This window comes from Schistocerca piceifrons, chromosome X, assembly GCF_021461385.2.
Source record: "Schistocerca piceifrons isolate TAMUIC-IGC-003096 chromosome X, iqSchPice1.1, whole genome shotgun sequence".
Classification (NCBI taxonomy): domain Eukaryota; kingdom Metazoa; phylum Arthropoda; class Insecta; order Orthoptera; family Acrididae; genus Schistocerca; species Schistocerca piceifrons.
Genome location: NC_060149.1, coordinates 789,779,809 through 789,798,445, shown reverse-complemented (window position 1 = coordinate 789,798,445; position 18,637 = coordinate 789,779,809). Strand labels below are relative to the sequence as shown.

Below are 18,637 nucleotides of genomic sequence, written 5' to 3'. Positions count from 1 at the left end.
GTACAGAGGATGTTAAAACGTTTCCCTCAGTAGAAGGCGGTCGGCGGAACATCGAGTAATTACGTCTGCTAGATGATTGCACTATCCGAGCAAACAGAAGAACGATATTCGAAGAACATTGTGTTATTATTTCTTTTTGTAAGAGCTCAGTTTCGTGAGCAATATTACGAAAGGCGAGATGCAATCACGTGAAATTAGAATTCACAATCCACATCAAGTAACTGAGGAAGAAATGGTCCTGAGATCGTCTTCAGCGGTACAGTGAGCTAGGTTATGCATCTGATGTTGTCAAAGGGAAAGAAACGTGATTCCATTGGCTTATGTACAGGAGTATTGGTAAAATTACAGTGTACTTATCTAGGCAATAACATTGCACTTCTATCAGATAAGGGCTGCCGGCTGGGTTGGCCGAGCGGTTTTAGGCGCTTCAGTCTGGAACAGCGCGACCGCTACGGTGGCCGGTTCGAACGCTTAGCCGGCCGAAGTGGCCGTGCGGTTAAAGGCGCTGCAGTCTGGAACCGCAAGATCGCTACGGTCGCAGGTTCGAATCCTGCCTCGGGCATGGATGTTTGTGATGTCCTTAGGTTAGTTAGGTTTAACTAGTTCTAAGTTCTAGTGGACTAATGACCTCAGCAGTTGAGTCCCATAGTGCTCAGAGCCATTTGGTTCGAACCCTGCCTCAGGCATGGATGTGTGTGATGTCCTTAGGTTAGTTAGGTTTAAGTAGTTCTAAGTTCTAGGGGACTGATGACCTCAGCAGTTGAGTCCCAAAGTGCTCAGAGCCATTTGAACCGTTTGTGAAATGGACAACTACATTGAGGCAGCACTGCGTAGCACACGCGCCTGGTGATGTAAGTAAACGATTTGAACATCGGACGCTATATTTTACAAATACACTTCGAGTGAATGATAATTTGGTTACTGAAGATTAGTATAATACTTTCCCTATTGTTCTGAACCATTTGGACCATTTTTGAGATAAGGGCAGCTATAGGGAAAATAAGACTGTCGCTAGGTTAAAATCGTGTGATTCATAGGCCGAGCGGTTCTAGGCGCTACAGTCTGGAACCGCGCGACCGCTACGGTCGTGGGTTCGAATTCTGCCTCTGGCATGGATGTGTGTGGTATCCTTATGTTTGTTAGGTTTAAGTAGTTCTAAGTTCTAGGGGCTGATGACCTCAGAAGTTAAGTCCCATTGTGCTCAGAGCCATTCTTTTGTGATTCATAGATTGAGGTGTGGAAATTTGGCCCTGTATTCGATGTATGTCAAATAAACACCCTACAAAAGAATGAATTAAGATTCAAGTGACTATTACATGAAACAAGACTCACAATTAATTCGGTTCATTCCGTCCTAAGAAAACATTTGACAAGCAATGAAAATATTGTTCAAGTAAAGCCTTTGCACGTCTGATACAACGGTAAGATTCTAATAATCGCATAAGTGAAAAAATTGCAACTGCGAAGTTGTAACGTGATTGCTGTGATGTAAGTAGAAAAGAAGGCAATGCGTTCAACCTGTGGTCGGACCTGAAAGTGATATAGTCATTCAGTCTGAATGCTAGTCTTCAAAGTGAAGCTTGAAGTTATGAAATTCTACGACGTTCCTATGCATCGCCTCATGGTTGCCGCTCCATCTCACCACAGTAAATTGTAGATGGAAGCTGTAGTGGCTGTACAATCAGTTATTGGTGGCACTCCAGCGTTAGCACTCTCACCAATGGCTAAGTGCAGATAAGCCACAAAATCTCTGTTAAGTCCCTCGATACACCTGATCTGGCGGCATCTCAGCCCGGCAGAGTCGAAATCTGGGGGTGGCGGCTCTCATCGACGAATTAATTTTGTACCGAGTGTTCGACTTCTATTCGTATCTACGGATCTTCCGAGCGCTGAACAGTAAAAATATTCCTTAGAAAACGCTAGTCCCCTTCCCTTGGCTATTCTCTAGGCGATTAACCAGTAACAGTCAACTACTTATGCTATTAGGGTTATTGCAAATTTTGGCGATATACATCTGAGTAAATTAGCTTAGCACGCCTATTTTCATTCTCTGCTTTCGTATGGCATCATATTCTGGGGTAACTCATCATTGGGTAAAAGAGTGTTCATTGCACAAAAGCGTGTAATCAGAATAATTGCTGGAGCTCATGCAAGATCATCCTGCAGACACCTATATATATATATATATATATATATATATATATATATATATATATATATATATATATATATTCACTTATGAAATTTGTTATTAACAATCCGAACGAATTCAAATGTAATAGCAGTGTACATGGCTACAACACTAGGAGAAAGGATGATCTTCACTACTCAAGGTTAAATCTAACTTTGGCTCAGAAGGGGGTAAATTATGCTGCCACAAAAGTCTTTTGTCACTTATCTGATAGCATCAAAAGTCTGACAGATTGCCATATAGCATTTGAAAGGAAATGAAAAGAATTTCTTAATGGTAACTCCTTCTACTCAGTAGATGTATTTTTGGACATAGTAAGTGGGTAATTTCCCCAACCCCCTCAAAAAAATTAAGTGTCATGTGATATTTTGTGTAATGTAATATCCTGCATAGACACCTTTTATTAACCTGACACATTCCACATCATTACGATGTGTCGTATTCATGATCTATGGAACAAGTACTAATCTAATCTAATCTACTCTCCATCTAACCTATAGTTTATTGGTACTAGCCAAACCTGGCAGTTCTTTAGTTGCACAAACATTTCGTTTCTGTGAAGCAAACGTTCAGCGGCGTTCACGCTCTTTTTTTCCTTTATTGTACTTCAATTCCCCATCTGGGGCGGGCTGGCAGCAACATGGACGCTGCAATTTGCTCTTCAGCCGAAAGACATTAATTATACAATGGAAGACATTTAAAATAACATAAAGGAGAAAATATGCGGTACAGAGATATAAAAAGGGGGAACATAATGAAAGAGAGCAGACAAAAAAGGGGGCGACTGTAAAATGGAGATAAAAACCTTAAAAGAGTAGTAACACAAAAAAAGCACACACTGTGACAATTAAAAGAACTCAAGGCGAAGTACAGCTGGAGGATAAAAGCTGCGGTAGGTGGCGTATCACAGAACAATCACAGACAGCAACACTATGCAGAAGTCCAGCACATGATTAAAATTGACGGCATTGGAAAATATCATCAAACACAACACAGTCATAGCACACCGACGACAACAAACAAACTGAGAGGATCTGCCAGGGGTACGGAGACGAAGGAGAAGGGAAGAAAGGGGGGACTGGCGGTGCTAGAGGGAGGGGGTAGGGGGAGAGACATGCGGGGGAGGGGGGGGAGGGCGCCGAAGGGGGCCTGGGTTGGATGGATGGGGGAGGGAAACAGCCGAGGAGGGGATGCAGAGACTCATGGGGGGAGAGGAGGAAAAACCGCTCTGGGGGAACGAGGGGAGAGGAAACAGGGGGGCTTTGGGGAGAGGGTGGGGAACAAGGCCAGGTTACAGTTGGTAGGAAGGGTAGATGTCATGGCGAAGTTCATCATCCGGGAGGGGGAGGTGCTGGAAATTGCCCTGATGAAGGAGATAGAGGGTGTGGAGATGGAGAGAGGGAGGTATACAGCGATAGGGGAGCGGCAATGGTTCAAATGGCTCTGAGCACTATGGGACTCAACTTCTGAGGTCATTAGTCCCCTAGAACTTGGAACTACTTAAACCTAACTAACCTAAGGACATCACACACATCCATGCCCGAGGCAGGATTCGAACCTGCGACTGTAGCGGTCTCGCGGTTCCAGACTGCAGTGCCTAGAACCGCACGGCCACTTCGGCCGGCGAGCGGCAATGCGTGGGGGGTGGAGAGGAAGGAGGACACCAGGGGGTGGGGGGGGGGATCAAGCCTGCGGACAGTGTAAAAAATGCGGATATGTTGGTGGAAAAGGAGGAGGTGGGGGAAGGGGATGAGGTCATAGCGTCTCGCACCTTCAAAGTGTCCCAAAACTGTGGGTACCTACTCCATTTCTGAGAGACCATCTCTAGCATCTGGCACTTTCTGGAGAAAACGCAGCTTTCTACGTTTTGCACACGACAGTCTTTTCTTGGACTTCAGTAATAACAGAGTACCTTCTCTTTCCACTTTTGGATTGTAAAAATGATGGCAGCTGGGGTCTTGTGCCAAGGAGAACTTACCTGTGTTTGCACATGTGCTTCCTGTACGCAGCACCAGTCTACCCAGTGGCCTGTCAGCCATAGGACTGCCCGCCTCCTGGCACTCCCTTCCGAGAACTGCCGCAAGGGTGGTGGCCTACGTGATTTCACGGTGCTCTCGCTTAGTTCGAATCTGGTTTCAATGTCCTCTCATCTATATAAGAGACGCGAATTGAAATAAAAGACTAAATGAAGAGTAAATTACGTTAGCACTCACTAGTACTGTTATGCAGGGTGATTCTTATTAACGTATAAAAACCACCGAAGCGACGTGTATGACGCTGAGGCAAGTAATTTAATATAAGGCCCATGGCGCCACAAGTGTCGCGAAACAGCCGAAAAGTACACGACCAATGTTGAATATGTGACGTCACCAGATGACATACCTCACCGCATGTGCAGTGATTGGTCTTGTCGATCCTTCCCTCGCTCATAAGGGGCAGTGTCTTTTTAGTGTATATATATCTGTGTTTTATTTTATTACGACTAATCTGAATCAAGCTGTGTGATTTGAATAAAGTTATCTAGGCTTCGCTCCGTTAGGCTACTTTGGTTTCGAACACACTTTGTTATTGTGATGTATTATAAACGTAGGAGTTACAAAATTATTGTCCTCGCTGTAACCAAGCAAGAGCTGTCCATATTTTGTGTTTCTTTCCTTTTGTCACTTCTTTTTTTGTTTACAGACTTTACTTAGTAAGGAACACGTAGGTCATTCACTGGTAGCGATGCAATTCGGAAGCTTATATTTGTTTACTTGTCACACGATATGTTTTTTTTGTTGTACTGTTCTTTGAAATGAACTAGTGAAGACTGCGGGACCTGTAAATAAAATAATGTATATTACCTCAATGTAAACATATAATTGTCTGCCAGAAGCAAAACTCGAACCCTGAGTCCCACGCGCAAAGGTCGCGCATTTAGGCCGGGAGCCACACCGACGCGAATACTTGGGTTGGGCTGGTTTGATCAGGTACGACAGACCGACAGGCTCCACCGCTGGACTTGCGGCGAGGTACGTCATCTGGTGACTTCACGTGTTCAATATTTGTTATCCACTTGTGGGATATTTCTCGACATTTTGGGCCCCGTGTGTCTTATATTCAAGTTCTTGTTTCAACGTCATCTACGTCGCTTCGAGGGGATTCAAACTTTAATAGGGATCACCTTGAACATCACATTTTTCGCTGTCAATTAGCTGTTCTGATCGTAATTTTGCTTATGCTACGGGACTGTTTCAGAAAAACGGTTGCGTAACACTTACTTAGTTTCTATTGTTTATTTAATTTTACGTCTTAGTTTAGTTCACATTTTGCTTACTGGTGATTAGCTTCGAATGTATTTATTCAATTTCAGACAAATACCTAAGGAATTCTCACGTGGTAAATGAAATGATGTCATAGTATAACATTTATATATTTCGTGCTGGTTGGCTGGTTCAAATGGCTCTGAGCACTATGGGACTTAACATCTATGGTCATCAGTCCCCTAGAACTTAGAACTACTTAAACCTAACTAACCTAAGGACATCACACACATCCATGCCCGAGGCAGGATTCGAACCTGCGACCGTAGCAGCCGCGCGGCTCCGGACTGAGCGCCTAGAACCGCTAGACCACTGCGGCCGGCTTTCGTGCTGGTCCCAACAGTTTATATTTGACCATTCTGTTACCTTGATGGTATTAACTACTGTACAGTTTATTTCTTTTAGATTTCCGTCTCAAACTGGTGGACATTACTTCTCCATGATGTACAATATTCCAGTACATTGTCTTCATCTTTAGCTCATATTTGTAAGGTAAGTATTTTACATCCAATAACAAACCCTACATATTTGGTTGTTAGCATATACAATTATGAACGTTGGTGATTGGAGGAGTTTCTGTAACTGAATGTCGCTACTGTTAGCACAACGCAATGTCATCCTGTACTGGGGAGAAATGTCTTGTACATATCTGCCTCTGAATCGTGAAATTTCTAGTGCATGTATCTTCACAGATTAGTATTTAAACATTTGCGTCTGCAATGTAAATTAGCAGCCAGAGCAGCATCAAATAGTTTAGTCACTCAAAGTCGACGAAGACCTCTAACAGTGTAGGCTAGAAACCAAGAAGCTGTTTTGTTTCTCAATTTGCACATGGGTTTCGTACAACCTGTATGCGTTTGTGCTCCCGTACAAGGGCAGCGAAAAGAGAAAGAAAACCGCAGAAAAATTTGAACTTATGGAATAATATTTCAAAGAGCTTTTGGCGACAAATTTATTAATTGTTTGGTAGCTTAAAGAAATACTCTTGGTTTTTTTATTGTTTTCTAATGCGTGTCGAAAGTTTTCATAACATGTTGATACTCGTATTAACGAGATTTTCTATTGTAGCAACTAAATTGTCTATTCGTCAACAGAATAAAATATCCGTAGAGATATCACATAACAGAAAAAGTTCTAACCCAAAAACAAAACATTAAAAAACTAAATATGGACCTCACAAACAAATAAGCAGCAGAAACTAAAAAGTAATAAAAAGATGTTACACACTGGTAACTGTGACACACTGTTAACTGATTTTCAAAAAAGAGCATGTATAAACGTAAATATAAAAACACCCAAACTATATGGACAACCAAAGGTACATAAAAATTTAATAACGAAAAGTACCTTAGTAAACCCTGTTGATAGTCCCACATTCCAGATTAGTAAAAAGCTAAACTACTGGCTCAAAAAATACTACAGTTCACAATCAAAAATTCAAGAGCTCTAGCAAAGAAAATAAAAGACATAAAAATTCCACAGAATAGTAAATTTGTTTCCTTTGACATTACTAATTTATATATAAGAATTCCAATCCAAGAAACAATAACCATCACAGAAGAAGCTACCTATGACAGGAATACAAGAAATCATGAACCTACTAAAACTGGTTCTAAAACAAAATTACTTCGGATTTAACAATGACATATACACCCAGGAAGATGGTGTTGTAGTGAGATGTAGCACTGCAGGAATCACTGCTGACATCTTCCTAAACACTTTAGAGGTGAAATTCTTCAATCCAACTAACCCACTAAAAAGGAAAATAGTATACTATTTTCGGTACGTTGATGAAACTCTGCTACTAATAGTGGGATCCAACACTGGCCTAGCACAGTTACGTAAAACGCCGAATGAACTAAGCAGAAAAATCAAATTCACGATGGAACCTGAAACAAATAAAACTCTAAACTGTTTGGACCTGACAATCAAAAATAGTAACAATCAGCACAGATTTGAAATACACCGAAAACACACAACATCAGACAATGTTATTAACGCAAACTCTTGCCACCCGAAAGTACACAAATATACATACTTTAACGCAATGATTAACAGACTAATCAATGTATCTTTAGAACATACAGTCATGCAAAAAGAACTGGCTGTCCTTACTTACGTAGCTAACAAAATAAATTTGATGTAAGTATAGTGAGAAAACTATATGGCAAACGCCATGAACCTAGATCCATTAAGATCCATAGCGATATATAATTAACGGAAGAAATATCCACAAAACAGCGATCGAGGTGGCGCAATGGTTAGCACACTGGACTCGCATTCGGGAGGACGAGAGTTCAAACCCACGTCCCGCCATCCTGATAGGTTTTCCATGATTTTCCTAAATCGCTTAAGGCAAATTTCGAGATGGTTTCTTTGAAAGGGCACGACCGACTTCCTTCCCCATCCGATGGGACAGATGACCTTGCTGTATGATCCCCATCCCCAAATCAACCAACCAATCAACCCACAAAACAAAATTTCGAATATATACTGCAAACTTACACAGGGCAAATATCCAATGAACTCAATAGATTACTGAAGAATGGTTCAAATGGCTCTGAGCACTATGGGACTTAACTTCTGAGGTCACCAGTCCCCTAGAACTTAGAACTACTTAAACCTAACTAACCTAAGCACAGCACACACATCCATGCCAGAGGCAGGATTCGAACCTGCGACCGTAGCGGTCGCGCGGTTCCAGACTGTAGCGCCTAGAACCGCTCGGCCGCCCCTGCCGGCTTACTAAAGAAGATAGCAGTTAAATTCGCGTACAGAACCAGATATAGCCTCTATACACTAATCTATTCCGAAAAAACAATACCATCATTACACACACAAGCAGGCATATATAAAATAAATTCTATAAACAGTGCTAATTTCTATACAGGACAGTCAGACAGAAGCTTTGAAATTAGGTACAGAGAACACACAAGAATTACCGATACAAACCATTCGAACTTCTTCAACCATTTAAAAAACAGAAAAGCATAAAGCTGATTACATAACAAACGCAATGAAAATCTTACAGATAATTCCAAAGGGATTTAAAATGAACGTTTTAAAAGAAATCAGGATCTATATACACTCACGGACAGACTGTGATAATATATTAAACGAACAAACGGACCTAAAGCATAAAATTTTTCTAGGTACCTTGATTCAGATTAGTCGTCATAAAATAAAAACACAGATATATATACGTTAAAAAACGCAACAACGATTATAATACCACGCCACAGATAATTACGATTCACAGACAATCGTAGCTGTCAAAACCACTACAGCATATACAAGTGATAAAAGATCTAGCTTATATTTGTGACAACAGCAATTAATAGAGATAATTAAATTAAATATTAAAAAATTTGGCTGCAGTTGGTAACGCCCTATGCAGCAATAACATTATAAAACAGAGACAGCATCACGGTGCAATATGGAAGTATGTACTAGCACACAGTAAAAGAAAATTGTTATTAGTTACAATGTCACAATTTTTAACATAGTATATTTGGTTGCAGATAGCTTGAAGATGGCGATAACGCCGAAATAGGCATATTCCTAATGTAAAAGTCTAGCAATTAACAATTGTAGCAGCATTGTGGTACATTACCTTATTTTTAATTGGTTACTTGTAACTGTTTAATGTTCTTGTGATAATTTGTCACTGAATAGGGAGTTATTAAACATGTCCATGTTAAACGTCAGTACAATTTTCAAATAACTTCCGGGAATTCAGCCAGGTAACACTTTCAGCGACCGCCGATATTTCGGCGGGAGAACACCCCGCCATTTTCAAGGCAAACTGCAACGGACAGGCGGCGTACATGCAAATTTAATACCTCGGTTCTCGGACAGAAGCAGGAAAGATAACACACACACACACACACACACACACACACACACACACACACACTGAACACTAGTGCCACCAAAGATGACCAAAGTCAGAGCTATCGATAGTGAGACTATGAATTCGCAGGTGAGGCAGCATTGACTCTGTTCCTCTGTTTTTTGACAAGGGAGAGAGCCGGATTCCAAACAGAGTTTAAACAGAAACCTCCATCCCTGTTAACGAGGTTCCTCGCTAATTTAATCTCAACTGCCTCCCTAATGACACTGTCCCAATAGCTGGACGTGCATGCCAATATCTCGGTGTTATTATATAACATGGAATGACCAGTATCCAAGCAATGTTCGGCAATAGCAGCTCTATTTGGCTGCTGTAATCGTGTGTGCCGTTTATGCTCAGTACATCTGTCCTCCACGGTCCTGATAGTTTGACCAATATATGCCATGCCGCAGCTACAAGGAATACGATATACACCCACCTTACGCAGTCCAAGATCATCCTTAACGGAACTCAAAAGTGCTCTAATTTTAGATGGAGGTCGGAAAACACATTTCACATCGTATTTCCGTAAAATCCGACCAATCTTATTGGACGTGTTTCCTACGTAAGGCAAGAAGGCAGTAGACTTAGGCGTTGACTCAGAATTATCATCAATCACCCGATGTACAGTTGGTCGATAGCGCAACGCACGTTCAATCTGTCTATCACTATAACCATTTTGACGAAATGTAACTTCAAGATGGGACAGCTCAGCTGGCAAAGTCTCAGCGTCAGAAACGATATGTGCCCTGTGTACCAAGGTGCGAAGTACCCCTTCACGCTGAGCCGAATGGTGACAACTATTAGCTTGTAAGTACAAGTCGGTGTGAGTACGTTTCCTGTAGACTGCATGTCCCAATGATCCATCATCCTTCCTCCTAACCAACACGTCGAGAAAGGGAAGGCAACCATCCTTCTCATAGTCTCACTATCGATAGCTCTGACTTTGGTCATCTTTGGTGGCACTAGTGTTCAGTGTGTGTTTGTGTGTGTGTGTTATCTTTCTTGCTTCTGTCCGAGAACCGAGGTATTAAATTTGCATGTACGCCGCCTGTCCGTTGCAGTTTGCCTTGAAAATGGCGGGGTGTTCTCCCGCCGAAATATCGGCGGTCGCTGAAAGTGTTACCTGGCTGAATTCCCGGAAGTTATTTGAAAGTTGTATACGCCAGGAGAAACTCAGGTCTCACGTCAGTACAATTACTGCATTCGTTTTGTGCGAGGATTTATAATAAATAGTACAACTCATAATAACGTTGACTTTCATTACATACGTGTCTCACCTGGTTACAAAATTTTATTACAGTGTCACTATTGCACCAACCTTTTGAAGTCTATAGGAACATAATTTAGCGTTAGTTGAAAATCCTTGCGTAACAAATGATAGTTTACAGTCTTCATTGGGCATCTACATACTGATACAGGGTCATTACCTAATGGCATGGACAGCGGGGTAGTACAATATATATGAACAAAATTTCTTTAACAAATCGGTCAGTATCCAGTATAACCTCTTGCACCTACAAAGCACCCTTTCAGTTTTGTATAAAGACGATATTAGGGTTGCCAGATGTCTTTTTGGGATATTTTGTATCACATTACTTCCGTCTCTAAACGCAGCTAATCAAAGTATGTTTGTTGTAATATACATGAAGTCAGACACCATCGCATCATGGTCCGTATAAAGTCAGTGCAAGGCGCTGGAGTTGACAGATTTGTTGGAGAGAGCATAGTGTATTGCGACAACTAATGTACTCGACACCAAGCTCGCAAATGACTACTAAGGCCAATTTTGTTCTCATCACTGAACTAAGCTCTGTGCCATTCAACGCAACAATTGCTTCTAATGCGACAACGTTGGGAGCGACAGGAAGGCTAGCGAGTGACATCCTGGTTTATACCGCAGCCTTCAGAGAAGAGTCCCTACTACACCTAGCTGACAATCTAGGTGCAACATTGCTCCTAATTTCTGCTGCGGTTAACATAGTAATGGATTATTCTCTGTTGTGGCGGTCCAGGCGTGACCTGTAAGTACTCATCGTCAGAAATCAGGACGACAAGCATGTGCACTTCCCTTCGATCATCGGCTCTTCCACTGATCACAGTTCATGCATCATCAGCAGTGTGCATGATAAGCGTTTGGCAGGGCCATCCAGCCTCTCTCAACTCCACAGTACCATCTCGCAGAAGCTAAATTCATTGAACAACTTGTTGCTGTGAATAATGTTTACTAAAACACTGCGGTTATCGATATAACCAGACATTCTCCGATTAATATGAAAATCATCATTGGGGTTGGGTTGGGTTGTTTGGGGAAGGAGACCAGACAGCGAAGTCATCGGTCTCATCGGATTTGGGAAGGATGGGGAAGGAAGTCGGCCGTGCCCTTTCAGAGGAACCATCCCGGCATTTGCCTGGAGTGATTTAGGGAAATCACGGAAAACCTAAATCAGGATGGCCGGACGCGGGATTGAACCGTCGTCCTCCCGAATGTGAGTCCAGTGTCTAACCACTGCGCCATCTCGCTCGGTAAAATCATTATTAAAAAATGTGTTGCATGTTACGCTATGTGATCAAAAATATCAGGACACCCCCCCAAAAGATACGTTTTCATATTAGGTGCATTGTGCTGCCAGCTACTGCCAGGTACTCCATATCAGCGACCTCGAACCTGGTCAGGTGATTGGGTGTCACTTGTGTCATACGTCTGTTCGCGAGAATTCCTAAACATCTCTACGTCTACTGTTTCCGATGAAATAGTGAAGTGGATACGTGAAGGGACACATAGAGCACAAAAGCGTACAGGCCGACCTCGCCTGTTCAGAATGGTTCAAATGGATCTGAGCACTATGGGACTTAACTTCTGAGGTCATCAGTCCCCTTGACCTTAGAACTACTTAAACCTAACTTAGAACTACTTAAACCTAAGGACATCACACACATCCATGCCAGAGGCAGGATTCGAACCTGCGACCGCAGCGGTTGCGCAGTTCCAGACTGTAGCGTCTATAACCGCTCGGCCACCCCGGCCGGCACCTCGCCTATTGACTGACAGTGGTCGCCGACCGTTGAAGAGGGTCGTACCGGCCGGAGTGGCCGAGCGGTTAAAGGCGCTACAGTCTGGAACCGCACGACCGCTACGGTCGCAGGTTCGAATCCTGCCTCGGGCATGGATGTGTGTGATGTCCTTAGGTTAGTTAGGTTTAAGTAGTTCTAAGTTCTAGGGGACTTATGACCACAGCAGTTCAGTCCCATAGTGCTCAGAGCCATTTGAACCATTTGAAGAGGGTCGTAATGTGTAATAGGCAGACATCTATCTAGACCATCACACAGGAATTCCAAACTGCATCAGGATCCACTTCAAGTACTATGACAGTTAGGCGGGAGGTTAGAAAGCTTGATTTCATGGGTGAGCGGATGCTCATAAGACACACATCACGCCAGGAAATGCCAAACGACGCCTCGCTTGGTGTAAGAAGCGTAAACATTGGACGATTGAACAGTGGAAAATCGTTGTGTGGACTGACGAATCACGGTACACAGTGTGGCGGTCCGATGGCAGGGAGTGGGTATGGCGAATGCCCGATGAATGTCATCCACCAGCGTGTGTACTGCCAACAGTAAAATTCGGAGGCGTTGGTGTTATGGTGTGATCGTGTTTTTCATGGAGACGGCTTGCACCCCTTGTTGTTTTACGTGGCACTATCACAGCACAGGCTTACATTGATGTTTTAAGCGGCTTCTTGCTTCTCACTGTTGAAGAGCAATTCGGGGATGGCGATTGCATCTTTCAACACGATCGAGCACCCGTTCATAATGCACGAAAAGCGGCGGAGTTGTTACACGACAATAAGATCCCTGTAATGGACTGACCTGCACAGAGTCCTGACCTGAATCCTATAGAACACCCTTCGGATGTTTTGGAACGCCGACTTCGTGCCAGGCTTCACCGACCGACATCGATACCTCTCCTCAGTGCAGCACTCCGTGAAGAATGGGCTGCTCTTCCCCAAGAAACCTTCTAGCATCTGATTGAACGTATGGCTCTGAGAGTGGAAGCTGTCATCGAGGCTATGGGTGGGCCAACATCATACTGAATTCCAGCACTACCGATGGAGGGCGCCCCAAACTTGTACGTCATATTCAGCCAGGTGTCCGGATACTTTTGATCACGTAGTGTATGTATCACTACATGAGTTGTAAGTCGCTGTCACAGTGCAAGGACTCTCTACGCACTGTTCTCGTCTGGTTGGGTTGTCGCATCTCCAGTTAGGCAAAATACCCGCGAGTAGTAAACTGGAGACAGAGCCCCGCTGTCCAATCAGGAGGCTAGGCCCCCGAGTTTCGATAGTGCCACATGGGTAATCAGCCATTTTTCTTTTCACCATTACCTCCGCTTGGAACTGTGGGGACACCGTCCATTTCATTCTGTTCGTTGATTGTTTTATAAAGTATAGCTATTTATGTAGTGAATTTTCTACACTGCAGCGTATGAAAGTCTTGGTGAGAATATTGCATGCGTTTGCTGCATTTGCACAGTTACATTTATATGATTTTCCAGCTTTGCATGTGCGTTTCGTTGTGAACAAGGTTAGGTCGTTGTCTAGCACATCTCTTTGTCTAATATATCAAGTATCTAGTTTTGTTTGAGCCAACGGTGTATATTGGTCCCTTTCAGTTGTACTTTCTTTCTTGTTAAGTAATATTATCGGATGGTAGGAATATAAGGGATTCTTCACTTGTTCCGTTGTCATAATACGTGATCCTTGGAGGACATCTGTAACTTTATTACTGTATTTTATTACTTGTTTACTAAGTAATAACACAAGTCTGTTTCAATTTTTCATTTAATCAAAATTTGATTAATGCATTCCGAAGTCATTTATAAATTTAAAATGATGTTCCACTAAATTTCTTTCTTTATTATTTTTTCATCCCATTCCACTGATCCGACACGTGGAGGTGGAGGACTGTCAGTGGTTACAATTCGCAATCTCCGCTCTTCAGTCAAACGATGTGACAAATTTAAAAAGAAATTAAAACTTTTACACGGAATTTTAAAAAAGTGAACGTTTTCACAAAATAAAATACCGACTGTTCGTTGTGTTGATTAAAAGATAAAAGGCTGATATGTGGATTATTTGAGATATTTACGCTGTTGAATGAAGTGATGAGTTTATTTAAATTGTCAGGGGTAGAGGTATAATGGGATTTGTAGGTTTTTCAATACTATTTAAAATAGATTTTATTTGGGTGGATGTTTGGTCGAGGGCGTTGAGAAGATGATGAGGAATGAGGTTCCAAACCAAGACTTAGGATGTTGATGGAGATGAGTAGTGAGAACATGAACCCTGACAAGGAGATAAGGAGTGGGTCTTGCTAGCTCTGGTAGGATGCGTGTATATCAGGGTGGATTTCAAGGTCAGATAAGGGGAGATGATTAAAGTTCCGTTGGGAGGATATAGAGAGTGTGGAGGTGTATTGTCGGAGGTATAAGTGATATAGTCGCAGCAGAGTATCAGGATTAGAGAGCGGGGGAGAAACTGGAGTGTGGTTAGTACCAAGTTTGAGTGTGCTTGGTATCAAGATTGTGGGTGTGTTGTGTTGTGGTCTTCTGTCCAGAGACTAGTTTGATGCAGCCCTCCATGCTACTCTATCCTGCGCAAGCTTCTTCATCTCCAAGTAACTATTCCAACATACATCCTTTTGAATCTGCTTTGTGTATTAATCTCTTGGTCTCCTCCTACGATTTTTACTCTCCACGCTACCCTCCGATACCAAAGTGGTGATCCCTTGATGCCTCAGAACATGTTCTACCAACCGATTCCTTCTTCTAGTCAAGTTGTGCCACAAATTCCTCTTCTCTCCTATTGTATTCAGTACCTCCTTATTAGTTACGTGATCTACCCATCTAATCTTCAGTGTTCTTCTGTAGCACCATATTTCAAAAGCTTCTATTCTCTTCATGTCTAAACTAGTTATCGTTCATGTTTCACTTCCATATATGGCTATACTCCATACAAATACTTTCAGAAACGACTTCCTGACATTTATATCTATACTCGATGTTAACAAATTTCTCTTCTTTAAAAACACTTTCCTTTTCATATCCAGTCTACATTTTATATCCACTCTACTTCGACCATCATCAGTAATTTTGCCCCCCAAATAGCAAAAGTCATCTACTGTTTTAGGTGTCTCATTTCCTAATCTAATTCCCTCACCATCACCTGATTTAATTAGACTGCATTCCATTATTCTCCTTTTGATTTTGTAGATGTTCACCTTAATCCTCCTTTCAAGACACTGTCCATTCCATTCAACTGCTCTTCCAGGTCCTTTGCTGTCTCTGACAGAATTACAATGTCATCGGCGGATCTCAAAGTTTTTGTTTCTTCTCCCTGGATTTTAATTCCTATTCCATATTTTTCTTTTGTTTCCATTACTGCTTGATCAATATACAGATTGAATAACATCGGAGATACGATACAACCCTGTCTCACTTCCTTCCCAACCACTGCTTCCCTTTCATGCCTCCCGACTCTTATAACTGCCATCTGGTTTCTGTACAAACTGTAAATCGCATTTCGCTCCATGTACTTGATCCCTGTCACCTTCAGAATTTGAAAGAGAGTATTCCAAACAACATTGTCAAAAGCCTTCTCGAAGTCTACAAATGCTAGAAACGTAGGTTTGCCTTTCCTTATTCTATCTTCTAAGAAAAGTCGTAGGGTCAGTATTGCCTCACGTGTTCCAACATTTCTATGGAATCCAAACTGATCTTCCCCGAGATCGGCTTCTACCAGTTCTTCTATTCGTCTGTACAGAATTCGCTAATTTTCACACCTGTCTACACCTGCTTTCTTTGGAATTGGAATTATTATATTCTTCTTGAAGTCTGAGGGTATTTTGCTTGTCTTATACATCTTGCTGACCAGATGGTAGAGTTATGTCATGGCTGGCTCTCAGAAGGCTATCAGTAGCTCTAATGGAATGTTGGCTACTCCTGGGGCCTTGTTTCGACTTAGGTCTTTCAGTGCTGTGTCAAATTCTTCATGCAGTATCATATATCCATCTTCATCTTCGTCCTCTTCCATTTCCATAATATTGTCCTCAGGTACATCGCCCTTGTACAGACTTTCTATATACGCCTTCCACCTTTCTGCTTTCACTTCTTTGCTCAGAACTTGTTCTCCATCTGAGCTCTTGATATTCATGCAGGTGGTTCTCTTTTCTCCGAAGGTCTCTTTAATTTTCCTGTAGGCAGTATCTACCTTACCCCTAGTGAGGCATGCCTCTACATCCTTACATTTGTCCTCTAGCCATCCCTGTTCAGCCATTTTGCACTTTTTGTCGACCTCACGTTTGGGACGTTTGTATTCCTTTTTGCCTACTTCATTTACTGCATTTTCATATTTTCTCCTTTCATAAGTTAAGTTCAATATCTGTTTTGTTACCCAAGGATTTCTACTAGCCCTTGTCTTTTTACCTACTTGATCCTCTGCTGCCTTCACTACTTCATCCCTGAAAGCTACCCATTCTTCTTCTACTGTATTTCATTACAGCATTCCTGTCAATCGTTCCCTAATGCTCGCCCTGAAGCTCTTTACAACCTCTGGTTCTTTCAGTTTATCCAGATCCTATCTTCTTAAATTCCCACCTTTTCGCAGTTTCTTCAGTTTTAATCTACAGGTCATGACCGATAGATTGTGGTCAGAGTCCACACCTGCCCCTGGAAACGTCTTACAGTTTAAACCCCGGTTCCTAAATCCCTGTCTTACCATTATATGATCTATCTGAAACCTTTCAGTGCCTCTAGGCCTCTTCCACGTATACAACCTTCTTTCACACCTGCCCCTGGAAATGTCTTACAGTTTAAAACCTGGTTCCTAAATCTCTGTTTTACCATTATATGATCTATCTGAAACCTTTCAGTGCCTCTAGGCCTCTTCCACGTATACAACTTTCTTTCATGATTTTTAAACAAAGTGTTAGCTATGATTAAGTTATGCTTCGTGCAAAATTCTACCAGGTGTATTCGTTTTTCATTGCTTATCCCCATTCCTTCTCTTCCTTTTCCTACTGTCGAGTTCCAGTCCCCCATTACTATTAAATTTTCGTCTCCCTTCACTATCTGAATAATTTATTTGATCTCATCATACATTTCTTCAATCTCTTCGTCGTCTGCGGAGCTAGTTGGCATACAAACTTGTACTACTGTGGTAGGCGTGGGCTTCGTGCCAACTTGGATATAATAATGTGGTAACGTAGGATATTCGTAGTTGTTCAGTATGGAAGCGGTGGGTGCGGAGTTTTATAAATTGATAGAAGATTGACGCAGGAGGGGTAAATTGGAAAATAACATAGAAAATGATGTGAGGAAGGCGAAAAAATGACTTCGTTTTATTAGTAAAACACTTAGAAGATGCAACAGATCAACTAACGAAGCTGCCTACGCTAAGCTTGCGCGTCCTCTTCTAGAGAACTGCTGCGCAGTATGGGATCCTTAACAGATAGGATTGAAGGAAGACGAAAAATGGTTCAAATGGCTCTGAGCACTATGGGACTTAACTGCAGTGGTCATCAGTCTCCTAGAACTTAGAACTACTGAAACCTAACTAACCTCAGGACATCACACACATCCACGCCCGAGGCAGGTTTCGAACCTGCGGCCGTAGCGGTCGCGCGGTTCCAGACAGTAGCGCTTAGAACCGCTCGGCCACTCCGGCCGGCGAAGGAAGACATCGAGAAAGTTTACAGAAGGGCATCTTGTGTTTAATTATTGTGAAATAGGGGAGAGAGTGTCACGGATACGGTATTTGAACTGGGCTGGCAATCATTAAACCAAAGGCGTTTCACGTTGTGACGAGATCATTTTACGAAATTTCAGTTACGGATCTTCTCTTCTGAATTCTAAAATATTGTGTTGACGCCAACCTACATAGCGAGAAATGATCATCCTATTGAAAGAAGGGAAATAATAGTTTGTGCGGCAAGATTTAAGGTAAATGTTCATTTTTCCTGCGCGCTGTTGGAGAACGGAACAGTAGAGAAATAGTCCGAAGATTGTTCGTTGAACCATCTGCCAGATACTTGAATGTGAGTTGCAGAGTAGTCACGTAGATATAGATGGAAAAGCGGATCCGAAATTCTAGGCGGCGTGCGTGGCATTCTAGGATCTGTAGGGTATGACAGAAATTGGAGGAGCGAAATGCTTGCTATATTTGTATGGCAGAGGATAGGTTGCAATCTCCA

At 42.2% G+C, this 18,637-nt stretch overlaps 1 long non-coding RNA gene across 1 annotated transcript in view; it reads left to right on the top strand.

Annotated features, from left to right (window-relative positions):
• The first annotated feature begins 5,898 nt into the window (after positions 1 to 5,898).
• LOC124723112 overlaps positions 5,899 to 18,637 on the top strand; it is a 108,764-nt gene continuing 96,025 nt past the window's right edge. The window contains exon 1 of the long non-coding RNA XR_007006509.1: positions 5,899 to 5,985. This is a non-coding gene — a long non-coding RNA (uncharacterized LOC124723112). The remainder of the gene's footprint in view (positions 5,986 to 18,637) is intronic.